Here is a 13,360-nt window from a genome sequence, read left to right as displayed (position 1 = left end):
AAGTTTTTTTCCCTTTCATTAACATTTTCTGTAGAGTTTCTGGGCTGGTCAGTGTTTGAAAGGCTTAGGAATAGAGCTTGGAGGACCGTGGAAGGAAAGACATTGCCACTTACACGTGAGTGAGTGAAATTCATCGTGCCAGCTCCTGGGAAGTCACAGAAGGCTGAACTTCTACATCTTTTCGTACAAGAATGAAACTGAATTTGAATCTGGAGCCTTCTCAGGAAGGAGGGTCTTACCTTCAGTAGCCCCCACTCCCACCCGCTCCCCCAAAAAACAACCTCCTAAAATGACCAGAAAATCTAATTTAAAAAATCAAGCACTCTAATTTTCTCACATTTAGCATATTTGATTGACATGGATGGTCTGGTTATTTTAATCAAGGAAAAAACTATATTTGAGGCTTGAGTTTGCTACTACTGGGAAATTTGATTTATCTGTTTTGAGCAGCCATCTGGAGTAAGTTTATTCATATTACGTGTCAGGCATATATTTATGCTATAAGATCAAAATCCCTAAATTGCATCCTTTTGAAATTTTAGACATTATATAATGACAATTCCCAACACCACAATGAAGTGATTACATGGCTTTCAAAAATTGAAACATTGCACAACAAAAATATGACTATGGATAATGAACAAGTTCATTTATTGCAATACAAATGTGTGGAGAAGCAGGCAGTGCATACACAATGAGCTGGGATGAATCTTCTGTCATTAGAAATACAATTATGGTATACTGAAATTTCCAAGGAATAGGAAAAGTAATAGATGTGTTTTTACCCAGTCCAAACCAGACACAACTGATTTGTTAAAAGTTTTCCTTAATTATGTCATAAATAAATCAAGTAACTCATAATTGGTAAGAGCTTTGTAAAAAAATATTGGTAACATGTGTGCTCATGTATGTCTTTTTCAGTGAGAGCTGTTTGCCCTGGCCGGCCCTATGTATTATTCAAAGTCCCCCAGGTAGCTTTGAGCCTTAAAACTATCACCCACACTACACATATTGCTATGTTTCTGAAAGCATCATTGTTCCCCGTATGCCTTACAAGTCTCCCTACCAAATCCAGTCACAGAAAAAGATCAGACAGAGGGCACTCAGCCAAACAAAAGGATGATGTAATGGTAATAGAATATTAACTCTGTCTGCATGTGGCACACAAAATCCTGCTTTCTGTTTCAACTGGACCAACATGAGTTGGGCTTCTAAAACGGAAACTTACTATTTGATCTTAGGTAAATTACTTAACCTTTCTGTGAGTTCTTTTATGAAACAAAATATTCCCAACGTCTCCCTAGGGTATGCTGCATCGCTCTTGATAGAGTGTGATGCTCATGTTGGGACAATATTGTTAGTTCCTTTTTCTGCTTTCGTGTTAGTTGCTTTATTTTCCTGCAATCCAGTCTTCTTGACCAAGGCAATCATCTTCCCCGTTATGTCAAGATGCTTCCGAAATAAGCACCGAAGTCCACTCGTGGGACTATCCAAATCCAAAAACAGATGTCTCCAAAGATGTGACAGTGGCTCACTGATGTCATCAAGGATCCTTCCTTCCACCCTGCATTGTTATATTACTGGAATCTCCTTATGATTACAGGCTGGCTGCTATAGTTTCATCCATCCTGTGTAACCATGGCAACATCCAGCTGGAAAGAAGAACCATGATTCTCCCTTGACTATCTTTTCATCAAGACAAGGTTTTCTCCACCCCTTACTAGTCTCTAGCATGTTTGTGATCAGTCTCCATTAGGCAAAATTAGAAAACATCCCCATATCCTTGTTTTAAGAGAAGTTTTGGAAAGTAATTCAGTCTCATTCTTTTTTTTTTTTTTTTTTCTTTGCAAATTTTTAATGGAGGGCTGGTGAGATGGCTGGGAAAATAAAAGCACTTGCTGAGCCAGCCTGATAACATGGGTTTGCTCCCTAGATAAGTAGGAATAAGGAGAGAACTGATTCCACAAGGTTACACGGGGCGGGAGGTGAGGGGGAGAAAAATCTAAATGAAGAAGACACCTTTCTAAAAGTTCTTCCAAATTGCCAAGTAGATGGGTCTCATCTCGCCCAAGCTCATTGGAGGAGCATGTTAGAGTGTATACAAGAACTTGAGGCTTTTCTTAACCTCAGTGAAAAGTAGGAAATAGCTATCTGAGAGTTGAGAATGAAAGGGAGGGGATAATGACTGATAGAGTCACAATGAAAATTGAGTGACAGCTGGGCAGTGGTGGCACATGCTTTTAATCCCAGCACTCAGGAGGCAGAGGCAGGTGGATCTTTGTGAGTTCAAGGCCAGCCTGGTCTATAAGAACTACTTCCAGGACAGGCTACAAAGATACAGAGAAACCCTGTCTCGAAACACCAAATAAATAAATAAATAAATAAATAAATAAATAAATAAATAAATAAATAGAAAGAAAAAAGCAAAAAGAAAAAAATAGAAAAAAAGAAAATTGAGTGACAGTACACTTTTGTGATTCTGCAAACCAATAGGAAGATCTTTGGGATTTAGGGAATACAGCTAGCTGATTCTAAAGGCCAACCCCCAATGCCTGTATGCATTCACTTATTCTGCAAAGATTTGTTCCAGATATACTGGGAGCAGTCACTGGATTAGGTGCTGGGACTGATGAGGACCAGATAATCTCTGACTTCAAGAAGTTTCTGATCAACTTACAGAAACGGTTATGCATAAACCATAAACTCAGTTTATTGTTCTATTTCAGCCACCTGTTCTATGTTATAAAGTGTTGAGACTGAGATATACAGCTATGTGTGTATGCAGCAAGAGATTACCTGGATGTTTCAGTGATGATGGTGTAGAAGCTGCAGTGAGTGAAGAAGAGAGCTCGAGACTATTCCCAGACACAGAGGAGCAAGAAATCCCTTCAATGTGTACTTCACTCTGTGCTCTCCATATAATGTCTCCAATGTTTACAACAGATGGAGAAAGAGGAGACTCCAAGATCACTTTCTTGCCTTACAGATGGATTACATGAAGAATGGGCATTTACATTTATTCAAAGTCATAGTAGATGGGAAATTTGGCATGGGAATCATGATATAGTTGGTGTGGAGTTCCTGCTCTTGTAGCTACACAGCTGTCCTTCCCATTGCATCAAGGAACATTACAAGTATGAGAGCTAGCATCCAGAGTAACAGATTACACAAAATAGGAGTTCTTCATTAGAGGCTGCCATGGTGGAAGAAGCAATATTACATTTCCAATTATTTATCTATTAACCTCCAGGCTGTTCCTCACAGAGCTAAGTCTGAGCAGGTCTGGAGAAAGGAAGGTTCTTGTACATTGTTTATAAAGGCTGTGAAAAACCATACAAGTAGACTCCCTTTGTAAATTTTGGATTTTAGTGAGAGTCAAATCCCATCTAAACTTCACCATGTCAGAACCTTGATTTGCCTCTCTTGATATTCCATTGAAAACTTCTGTCTTTACAAGCAAAATGTACCTTTAATTTTCACATTTATACAATACAGCACATGTACTCAAGGTACACGTTTGAATTTTGTCTTCATAACCTTTTACTGTGGAATCCTGAATGAATTCAGTAAACTTCCAAAGCTTCAGTTTTCATTGTTGGTCACAGGGGTAGCTCTGTTTTGGAAACTTGGTCCCCAGTGCAGTAGTTCTCAGAGTAGACCCTTCACAGGTGCTTAAATTATGTAGGACATACCTTCCTGAGTAGGTATCTGCCAGGGGTGTTTACAAAAGGCAAGGGAACTCGAGGCATAGAGAAGCCCTCAGTAGATGTGGAAACATGTGAACACTTCAGGGACTGTAAAGCTAATAAATTTATTGTCACCCAGTCTTGGCATTCTGATACAGTAATGTACAACACGCTAAAAGATGGGTCTATTAAAAGCAGATTTTCAGTGATTTCTTAGCAAACTCAGATATGGTTCACTGCTGGGGAATGTACAATAGAGCATTGTGGAGGCCAAAATAATGCAGGCCCATTTCCACCTTGTCTGAGGATCAGAGAGTTTGTGGATTTGACAAGCATAGTTGTACCTCCTAACTCAGGGAGGTGATTGCTTGGTTCTTTTGAAATTAAGATAGCTCAGTGCCATCCTGACAGGTGGTCAGGATATGCAAATGTACTTCTGTTCCTTCTATTGGAACTAGGAGGTCACCTAGGGAAGGGCAGTCTTCAGCATACTGACCTGGAGCACCTTCACTACCTAGACAAGAGAATGCTAATGAGTTGATGTCTCAGAGGTGACTGTGTGAGTTACCCTTTGTATCATGTTAATAAAATCTTTTGTTATCTTCTCCCCAGTTTATGTTGCCTTAAAAGCTGTGGAAAAAGAAACGTGGGCAAATTTCAGAATTTTAGTCACTGGAATGCCTTCCCCATACTTTATGTTTTCTGTCTTATTATTTTATACATCTTCATATTCTTATATTTCCTCAATTCCCATGCCCCTACCTGGTAAGGAATATTTTTTTGTTGAGGCCCATCCTCAACAGAGCACCCATTTAAGATGGAGGATACTTCCTTCCTCTTTCAATGCCATCAACATAAAATGGAGGAGAGAGCTGAAGGAGACACTATCGGATTCTGGGGTACAATTAATTGGATGCAGATATAAGGAATGGGATGCACTTCTTGGATAGCTGTGGTTATTTAAAGGAGGATAGTGGGTGAGGACGCCTTATTTCTAGCCTGCAATGGTGCTTCTTCAACCCATGCTGGAGAATGCTTAGTTATGAACACAGAGCCTTCCAGCCTCACAGGATGTAAACCTTTCCAAGAAGATGGTGTATGATGAGGCAGCAGTTCTCCTCAGTACCAGAGATGCTCCTGATGCTGCTGTGATGTGGCCACAAGCAGTGCCCTTTGGTCCTCGCTGCCTGCTTATAAGCCCCATCTTTAAGACAACTCCTCCCTTCTGGTTCAAAATGTTACCTCTCTGACATAAATATTGGAATGGTTTGGATTTTGAGGACTTGCTTCCTAAGTTGAAGGCCATACTTCCTTTCTTTAGGGTTCCTTTCTCTCTGTAGTTCCCAGCATGGCAACTAAAGTCCAGATGTGTACCTGTACCCTGTAAGGAAGGGATCCAGTAAGAATTTCTTTTGGACCTCCTGTCTTCTCCTTGAGGATTGTGGAACTACTTCTGTTCATACCTTCTCTGGTCATTGGCCATGTGCCCCATTATCCTCTGAACAAGTCTGTAGCCCTAAATATGAATTCTAGGTATGATGTCTGCTGTCTCCCTTCTTCAATGTTGGAGATGAAGTTTGATTGCTGTTGGGGTTGAGAAATCTTAAAGATCTTCCTGGAGCAGGGGAGATAGTTCAGTATTAAGAAAACTTGCTGCTCTCACAGTCAGACTCAGATTTGGTTCCTAGCACTACATGGAGACCTTACAATGACCCATACTTCCAGTTCCAGATGATCCTCCGCTCTCTTCTGACTTCTTGCAGCATCAGGAACTTACATACTCATGCACACACATGTACACACATGCAGGCACCGATATATACATATGAAATAAAAATAAATAAAAAGCAAAAACAACAAGGCCAAAACATTCCTGTGTGCCATAGGTTGGAATCTTGACTAAGGCTGAAGTAGGAGCTCCTAAATATTTCTGTCAATACAGGGCCTAGCTGTTTTAAGTAGAAATCCCAGTGCTTGCTTAAAACATCCTTCTCAGAGCTTCAAATAGGAAGTTGTCTGTTTCTCTCCCTTGATGACGTATTTCCTGGGTTTCTCCTCTTTTTTTCAACTACTCAAAGATATCCAGAAGCAAAATACACAGGTGGTTTCTCTTCTTTTGTTTTCTTTTCAAGTTATTTTAAAAAAGAAAACAGTCTTTTTTTTTTTTATTTTACATACCAATCCCAATTCCTACTCCCTCTCCTCCTCCCCTTTTCTCTACCTATTCCCCCGCCCCCAATCCACTCCTCAGAGAGGGTAAGGTACATTGCTTTGGGAAAGGTCCAAGGCCTTCCCTACTATATCTAGGATGAGGAAGGTTTCCATCCAAAGAGAGTAAGTTCCAAAAAAAATCAGGAGAAATAGTAGGGATAAATCCTGGTGCCACTGCCAGTGGCCTCATAGTCTGCCCCAGTCATACAACTGTCACCCACATTCAGAGGGACTAGTTTGGACCTATGCTGTTTCCTCCCTGTCCAGCTGGAGTTGGTGAGCTCCCATTAGCTCAGGTAAATTGTTTCAGTGAGTGTCCCCATCATGGTCTTGACCTCTTTGCTCATATTTTCACTCTTCCCACTCTTCATCTGGACATTGGGAGCTCAGCCCAGTGCTCCGATGCAGGTCTCCACCTCTGATTCCATCAGTTTCTGAATGAAGGTTCTATGGTGATATTTAAGATATTCATCAGTCTGACTACAGGGCAATGCCAGTTCAGGCACCCTCTCCTCTATTGCTTAGTGCCTTAGCTGGGGTCATCTTTGTGAATTCCTGGGAATTTCTCTAGTGCCAGGTTTCTTGCTAGCCCCATAATGGCTCCCTCCATCAAAATATCTTTTTCCTTGCTCTCGTTTCTGTTCTTCCTCCATTTCAAATCTCCTATTCTCTTAAGTTCTCCTCTCCCCTTTCCATTTCCCCTTGTCTTCCCCTTCCATCCTCCCTATTCCCCCCACCTTGATGCTCCCAATTTTGTCAGACAATTTTGTCTGCTTCCCCTTTCCAGGTGGATCTATATATGTTTTTCTTAGGGTTCACCTTGTTACTTAGCTTCTCTAGGATCATAAACTATAATCTCAATATCCTTTGCTTTACAGCTAATATCCATTAGTATCCATGAGTACATACCATGTTTATCTTTCTGGGTCTGGGTTACCTCACTCAGGATTTTTTTCTAGTTCCATCCATTTGCATGCAAATTTCAAGATGTTATATTTTTTTTTACCACTGAGTAGTATGCCATTGTATAAATGTACCACATTTTCTTTACCCATTCTTCGGTTGAGGGACATCTAGGTTGCTTCCAGGGGATGTGGGGTAAGGGGAACACTCCTCCATTGCTGGTGGGAATGCAAACTTGTACAGTCACATTGGAAATCAGTATGGTGGTTTCATAGAAAGTTGGGAATCAACTTACCTCAGGATCCAACAATACCACTCTTGGGCATATACCCAAAGGATGCCCAATCATACCGCAAGGACATTTGTTCATCTGTGTTCATAGCAGTATTATTTGGGCTTCTTCTCATTAACCTAAGCTCAGGAAGGCTCATTTCCATCCCTTTGATTCAGGAAATGCCCAGGAAGTCACATCCTTTTCTCTCTCAAATCCTCCAGATTCCCCAGCATTTGGTAAGCAAAACAAACAAAAGCAAAATTAGTTCACTCTCTCTGTTGAGTCCTCTAAACTTTACAAACCAATAAACAACAGGAAAAGAAAAAAAACATTTCTGGTTTTACAGATGGAGTTTATCTACTCATTTTTTTTTTATCAGAAATGGGCCTCTGGGTATATTTTGGAATTAGGGTCCGAGTGTCCAGTTCTCCACCCCACCCTTGTTTAGGTGCACACACACCAGTCCCCAGTACTTGTGCTTCATTGGGAAGGAAGTTGGTGGGAGGAGATAATGCGGATCACCAGGAGGAAAAAGATGTGCTATCAGGTCAGGTCTCATGTGAGAGCCCATGCTCTCTACGCCCAGGGATCTAAAATAGTCAGAAGCACAACCCCATACTGTCCATTTTTCCCTGCCCCCCTCTTTTCCCTGCCCCCTCACTTCTCTCTCTTCTATTCTATTTCTCTGAGTTACTACAGCTCCAGCAGGAGGGGCAACTGTATGAGAAACTTACAATGAAGTAGAAGATATTTGATTTAATCTGCTTCTTCCAAATTCAAAGGAATGGCATCCCCCAAAAAGCCTGAAATGCGTTTTTTTTTTCCTCAGTAGGATCTAAAAGTTCTTTGCTTTTTTTCTCTTTCCTTTTTATTTTTTAAAGCTCAAGATAAAGTAAAAACTAAAAGGTTTACATTTTCAAACTATTTCTCTTAGATATGGCTTTAGATGAAGAAGTTGTGAGATTTATCTTGGGATGCTGATAGAGTCTTTTTATGTCGAAAGCCAGTGGAGAGGTTCAGGGACAGTGTGCATGCATTGGAAATACCTCTGGAATTTAGCATAGACATATGTTTCAAAGACAACGGTACAGGAGAAAAGAAAATCTGTCTGCTTCAGTCTGCCGACTGCCATTCCCAATGCACATGCAGTCAGTCTGTATTGAAAAATGTTTCCACCAGGCAGGCAGGAAAAAGTGCTGTGAATTTGAGAAGAAAACTGTAAAAGTGAAAGTAGCCACAGCACAGTGGGGCTTCACAGGGAGGCTTTGTGAAAGCAACAGAAGCAATAGGCATTAGGACACGAGCTGACTCTAAATAGGGTATTATTGCATTGGGGCATCTTATAGGTGATCGATTAATGTAGGCATCACAGGATACTAGAAACTGGGGAGTTTCAATGTGAAGATTATCTCAGTTCATCTATTCTACTTTTCCCACTCAGAATGCTCGCTTTTGTTTCTTAACTTGATTTTTATTACTTTTTTTTGTTACTTTTGTTGTTATTATTTTTAGTGAGAAGCCAAACTTCTACCCAAAAAGTTTCTTGTTTACTTTTAACAGATACATTCGTTTTTATTAGCATTTATTAATTCTACAGAGAAATGGGTTACAACATGGCACTTCTATATGTGCATATAATATTCTTTTTGATCATTTTTACTCCATTTATTGCCTTTTCTTATAATCCACATTCTGCTTCTGCTTTAATATATCTGCAAGCCCCCTGCACTTTATGTCTTCCATACCCCAACAGGAGAGAAAGCATTTGCGAATTGGCTTGGTGAGACTTTACTTAACATTATGATCTCTAATTCCATCTATTCTCCTGCCAAAGATGTAAATCTGTTCTGACTTATGGCTGAATAAAGCCACATTATATGTTTTATGTGTGTGTATGTACCTACATCTGTAGATGTACAGAGGTCAGAGGACAACTTCCCAGAGTCAGTATTCTCTTTCCACATCTGTGTTCCAAGGATTTAAGTCAGGACCTTAGGTTTGGCAGCAAGGGCCTCTCCATGCTGAGCTTTCTCACAGGTCCCAGTGTGTGCTTTTGCTGGAATCTCCATGGCAGTGTCAATAATGGCTAGACTGATTCCCATTCCCAGAGTGTAAGGGTTCCCTTCTTCCACACGCACCAGCATCTTCTATCACATTTCCTGTGTAGATCCAAAGATAACGATATCTATGATCAGAAGCTCGGGATGCTGCCTGGCAGGTTCTAATTGCTCGTGCTGATGTTAATCATGGAAGTTGTTGTTTGTGTAAACTTTAGTGTATCATTTTTATCTACCTGTGCATTCTATTTCAACAAAAGATGAAACTTTCAAAGTTTAGCAAAAAGGATGTACATGTCACTAAAAATCTCATTCATTTGATTAAGATGTAAGATCATTTTATGATGAATTTCAGAGGAATGCATCATGGAATCAGACAAGGAACAGTATATGGGTACATAGACTATTTGAGATAAAAAAGAACCTAAGTACATTTGATGTGGGATTCCCCTCTGTATGCTGTGAATATGTTTTATTACCATTGGTTAATAAGGAAACTGCTTTGGCCTTTGGCAGGGCAGAATATAGCAAGGTGGGAAACTCAAGCAGAGATAGAGGAGGTAAAAAGGCATAGTCAGAGAGATGCCATGTAGCTTCCCAAGAAGCAAGAGGTAACAAATTACAAGCCTCATGGTAAAATATAAAATAATAGAAATGTGTTAATTTAAGATGTAAGAGTTAATTAGTTCAAAATGGCGGTAAAACTGCTGCCCGATTGCCCACAGCCTGACTCAGGCCATCACGGCTGTGGGTGGGAGGAGGAGGGCCGTTATCCAAAGGAACAAGAGCAGTTGAGGAAACTGTTTATTGGTGGTCTGAGCTTTGAAACCACAGATGATAGCTTAAGAGAACATTTTGAGAAATGGGGCACACTTACAGACTGTGTGGTAATGAGAGATCCCCAAACAAAACATTCCAGGGGCTTTGGTTGAAGAGGTGGATGCTGCGCATGTGCTCGGCCACACAAAGTTGATGGGCGTGAGGTGGAACCAAAGAGAACCATTTTCAGAGAGGAATCTGTAGAGCCTGGTGCCCATTTAACAGTGAAGAAAATCTCTGTTGGTGGTATTAAAAAGGATACAGAAGAGTATAACCTGAGAGACTACATTGAAAAAGGATGGCAAGACTGAAACCCTAGATGTTATGGAAGCCAGGCAGAGTGGGAAAGAGAGGATTTGCTTTTGTAACTTCTGATGACCATGACACAGTTGATAAAATTGTTGCTCAGAACACCACACTATTAATGGGCATAACTGTGAAGTGAAAAAGGCCCTTTCGAAACAAGAGATGCAGTCTGCTGGATCACAGAGAGGCCGTGGAGGAAACTTCGGAGGTGGTGGAGGTAATTTTGGTCGTGGTGGAAACTTTGGTGGAAGAGGCGGCTATGGTGGTGGAGGTGGTGGCAGCAGAGGTGGTTCTGGAGGTGGTGGATATAATTAATGGATTTGGAGGTGACGGTGGCCACTATGGTGGTGGTTCTGCTTATAGCAGCAGAGGAGGCTATGGTGGTGGTGGCCCAGGCTATGGAAACCAAAGTGGTGGTGGAAAAAGATATGATGTTTACAACGAAGGAGGAAATTTCGGTGGAGGCAGCTATGGTGGTGGGAACTATAATGACTTTGGAAATTATAGTGGGCAACAGCACTCAAATTATGGACCCATGAAAGGGGGCCGTTTTGGTGGAAGAAGCTCAGGCAGTCTCCGTGGTGGTGGCTATGGATCTGGTCGTGGGAGTGGTGGATATGGAAGCAGAAGGTTATAAAAAGCAGCAGAAATGGCCTACAGTTCTTAGTAGGAGAGAGAGCGAGAAATTGTCAGGAAAGCTGCAGGTTCCTTTGAGACAGCCGTCCGAAATGAATTAGAGGAACTGTAAAAAATCCGCCACAGAAGGAACGATGATCCACAGTGAGGAAAGTTACTGCAGCTGAAACAGGAAACCCTTCTTGTTCAGGGCTGCAATAGCCACAGTCTGCAGAACGTGCAGCTGTTGATTAATGCAATGCATTGTCAATTAGATGTGCATCCCTGGGGTCTTTCATCTGTTGTAGCTTTTTCTTTTTCTTTTCATTACATCCGGTGTGTTGCCCTGTAAATTGTGGTAGTGGTACCAGAAATAAAAACATGAAGAAAATTTTAACCTTAAAAAAAAAAAGAGTTAGTTAATGTTGTAATTGATATAGTTTCTGTGTGATTATTTGGGTCTTGGTGGCCAGGAATGTAAGTGCAGTCTCCGTTTCCATACATTATAACCTACTATCCTTGCTTTAGTAAGAAAAGTGGGAGAGTGGAGAGTTTAGTGATTTAATCAAGGTAGCCTGGTTGAGACATTGGAAATGCCATTGAGGATAGGCCATCTGAATATTTCACTATTTGTGTAGTGCCATGAAGGACATCTACTATATAGTGATGAGAGCCAATAGTCATTGGTCACTATATCCTATAAATACTATGGTCTGTAGAAGATAGTATTCAGCCATAAGCTCCTCTTCTCAGGCTTTCTTACTCAGTTCTGAGCATACTGTTTTTCCTTAGGTTGGAGAGCCAGGCTTCTCTGTATGACAATCAGGATTTCACCAAACCTTAGTACAATAGTAAGACAGTAGACACAGAAACTGCAAAAAAAAAAAAAAACAAACAACAAAGAAAAACTTGTTCATCAAACAAAGACCGCTCAGTCTTGAAACTGAATGTGCAGGTCTTTGTGTGGAGTGGACATAAAGAGAGGTATCCTCTTGACAGCGTGTCCCTAACGTCCATCAGCTGGGAGAAACAAATAGAGTTTCCAGGTTGCTAGCCAGTGCCTTACATGAAGCTAGACGCTTCTAGCTAGAATTATAAGCCTAGCTCAGTGTTCTGTGGAAATAGGCACTTTCCAGACCATTCTGTGATCATTCTGATGATGGAGTTTACACTAAATGCTGTCATTACTGAGCTATAATATGTGGAAGTAATTTTCTTTCGGCGTTGGGGACCAGAAAGAACTTGTTTTGTGCCTGTTATTAGTCTACATTCGAGAGAAATTCATTTGCTGGAGGAAAGTTATTAAAACAACCTAATGCAATATTCGTGTGAGAAATAATAAAATTGATAAATTAGAGGTGAGCAAGGCCAGAGTTCTTCTGTATTTCCTTCTGGGACCCACTGTAGATTTCCAATATTTATTGTGTTGCAGCTTCTCAGATGAATGATTTGTCTATTTGGTCTGTTTGGTATGGAATTAAAGATACATGCTCTTGGCAGGGAAGCCAAAACACAACTGAAAGATCTGCCACTGCTAGACAAGACTCTTATCATTTGTCAGGCCCCCATTCATGCTCATGTGTGTGTGTGTGTGTGTGTGTGTGTGTGTGTGTGTGCGTGTGTATATACGTGTGCGTGTGTGTGTGTGTGTGTGCATGTGTGTGTGACCTCGAAGTGAACAGTCTCAATTTTTGGTTCACCAACAAGAGGTCTTTTCTGGGACTTCTGACTCTATATCTTCACACAGTATTCAACACTCTCTCAAAGAGTCTAAGATAAGTGCACAAGTAATTTTATCTATTCTTGATTCTTATGATAAAATGCACTATATTTTTCTTTAAAAGTCCTTTGGGAATTTTTTGTTATATTGTTTGATTTTGAGGCCTGCAAAGGAATTCTCCATTATGCCAATATGTTTTCCTTTGGGGATATATACTTTCTTTTAAAAATAATACTTTTTAATCAATATTTGACAATTGTGTCTTGTGTCATTTGATCCTCCCCAAGCCCAGCTCATCCTACACATACCCTTTCCATCTTTACCTGCCAGCCTAACCATCTTGAGTTGTTTTCCTCTTTTTTCACTTTCTCAATGAGTCCCGTATATGTTGCCCAGCTATTCTTGGGAGTGGAGTCTGCTCTGAAGCATGGTAGACCCATGATGAGTCACATCATTAAAGAACATTGATTCCCCCTCTCCTCGCAGCTATTGAAAGGCAATAGCTGCTCAGCTGGTGGTGGGATTTCAGGCTGCCTTACCCTATTTATGCTGGGATGTTATCTGTCTTAACTTTGTGCAAGTTGTACACATGCTGTCACAATTGCTGTGAAGTCCGGTGTGCAACCATCCTGTTATTAATGATTTTGGCAGCTTCCTAACTCACTGTTTCCCAAACTTCAGAGCACATAGAATCACCTGAAAACTATCCAGATACGCTGTGGGCTTCATCTCAGATTCTAAGTCAGTAGCTCAGGTGGGCTGCAAGAAA

The 13,360-nt window shown here is 40.8% G+C and overlaps 2 pseudogenes; one reads left to right on the top strand and one right to left on the bottom strand.

Moving 5' to 3' along the window:
* LOC119815183 overlaps positions 1-9,218 on the bottom strand; it is a 40,215-nt pseudogene extending 30,997 nt beyond the window's left edge.
* Positions 9,219-9,823: 605 nt separating this feature from the next.
* LOC119815182 lies at positions 9,824-10,893 on the top strand (annotated as a pseudogene).
* The last annotated feature ends 2,467 nt before the right edge of the window (positions 10,894-13,360 follow it).

The sequence above is a fragment of the Arvicola amphibius genome, chromosome 5, assembly GCF_903992535.2.
Source record: "Arvicola amphibius chromosome 5, mArvAmp1.2, whole genome shotgun sequence".
Taxonomy (NCBI): Eukaryota; Metazoa; Chordata; class Mammalia; order Rodentia; family Cricetidae; genus Arvicola; species Arvicola amphibius.
This window is presented reverse-complemented; position numbering and strand designations above follow the sequence as displayed.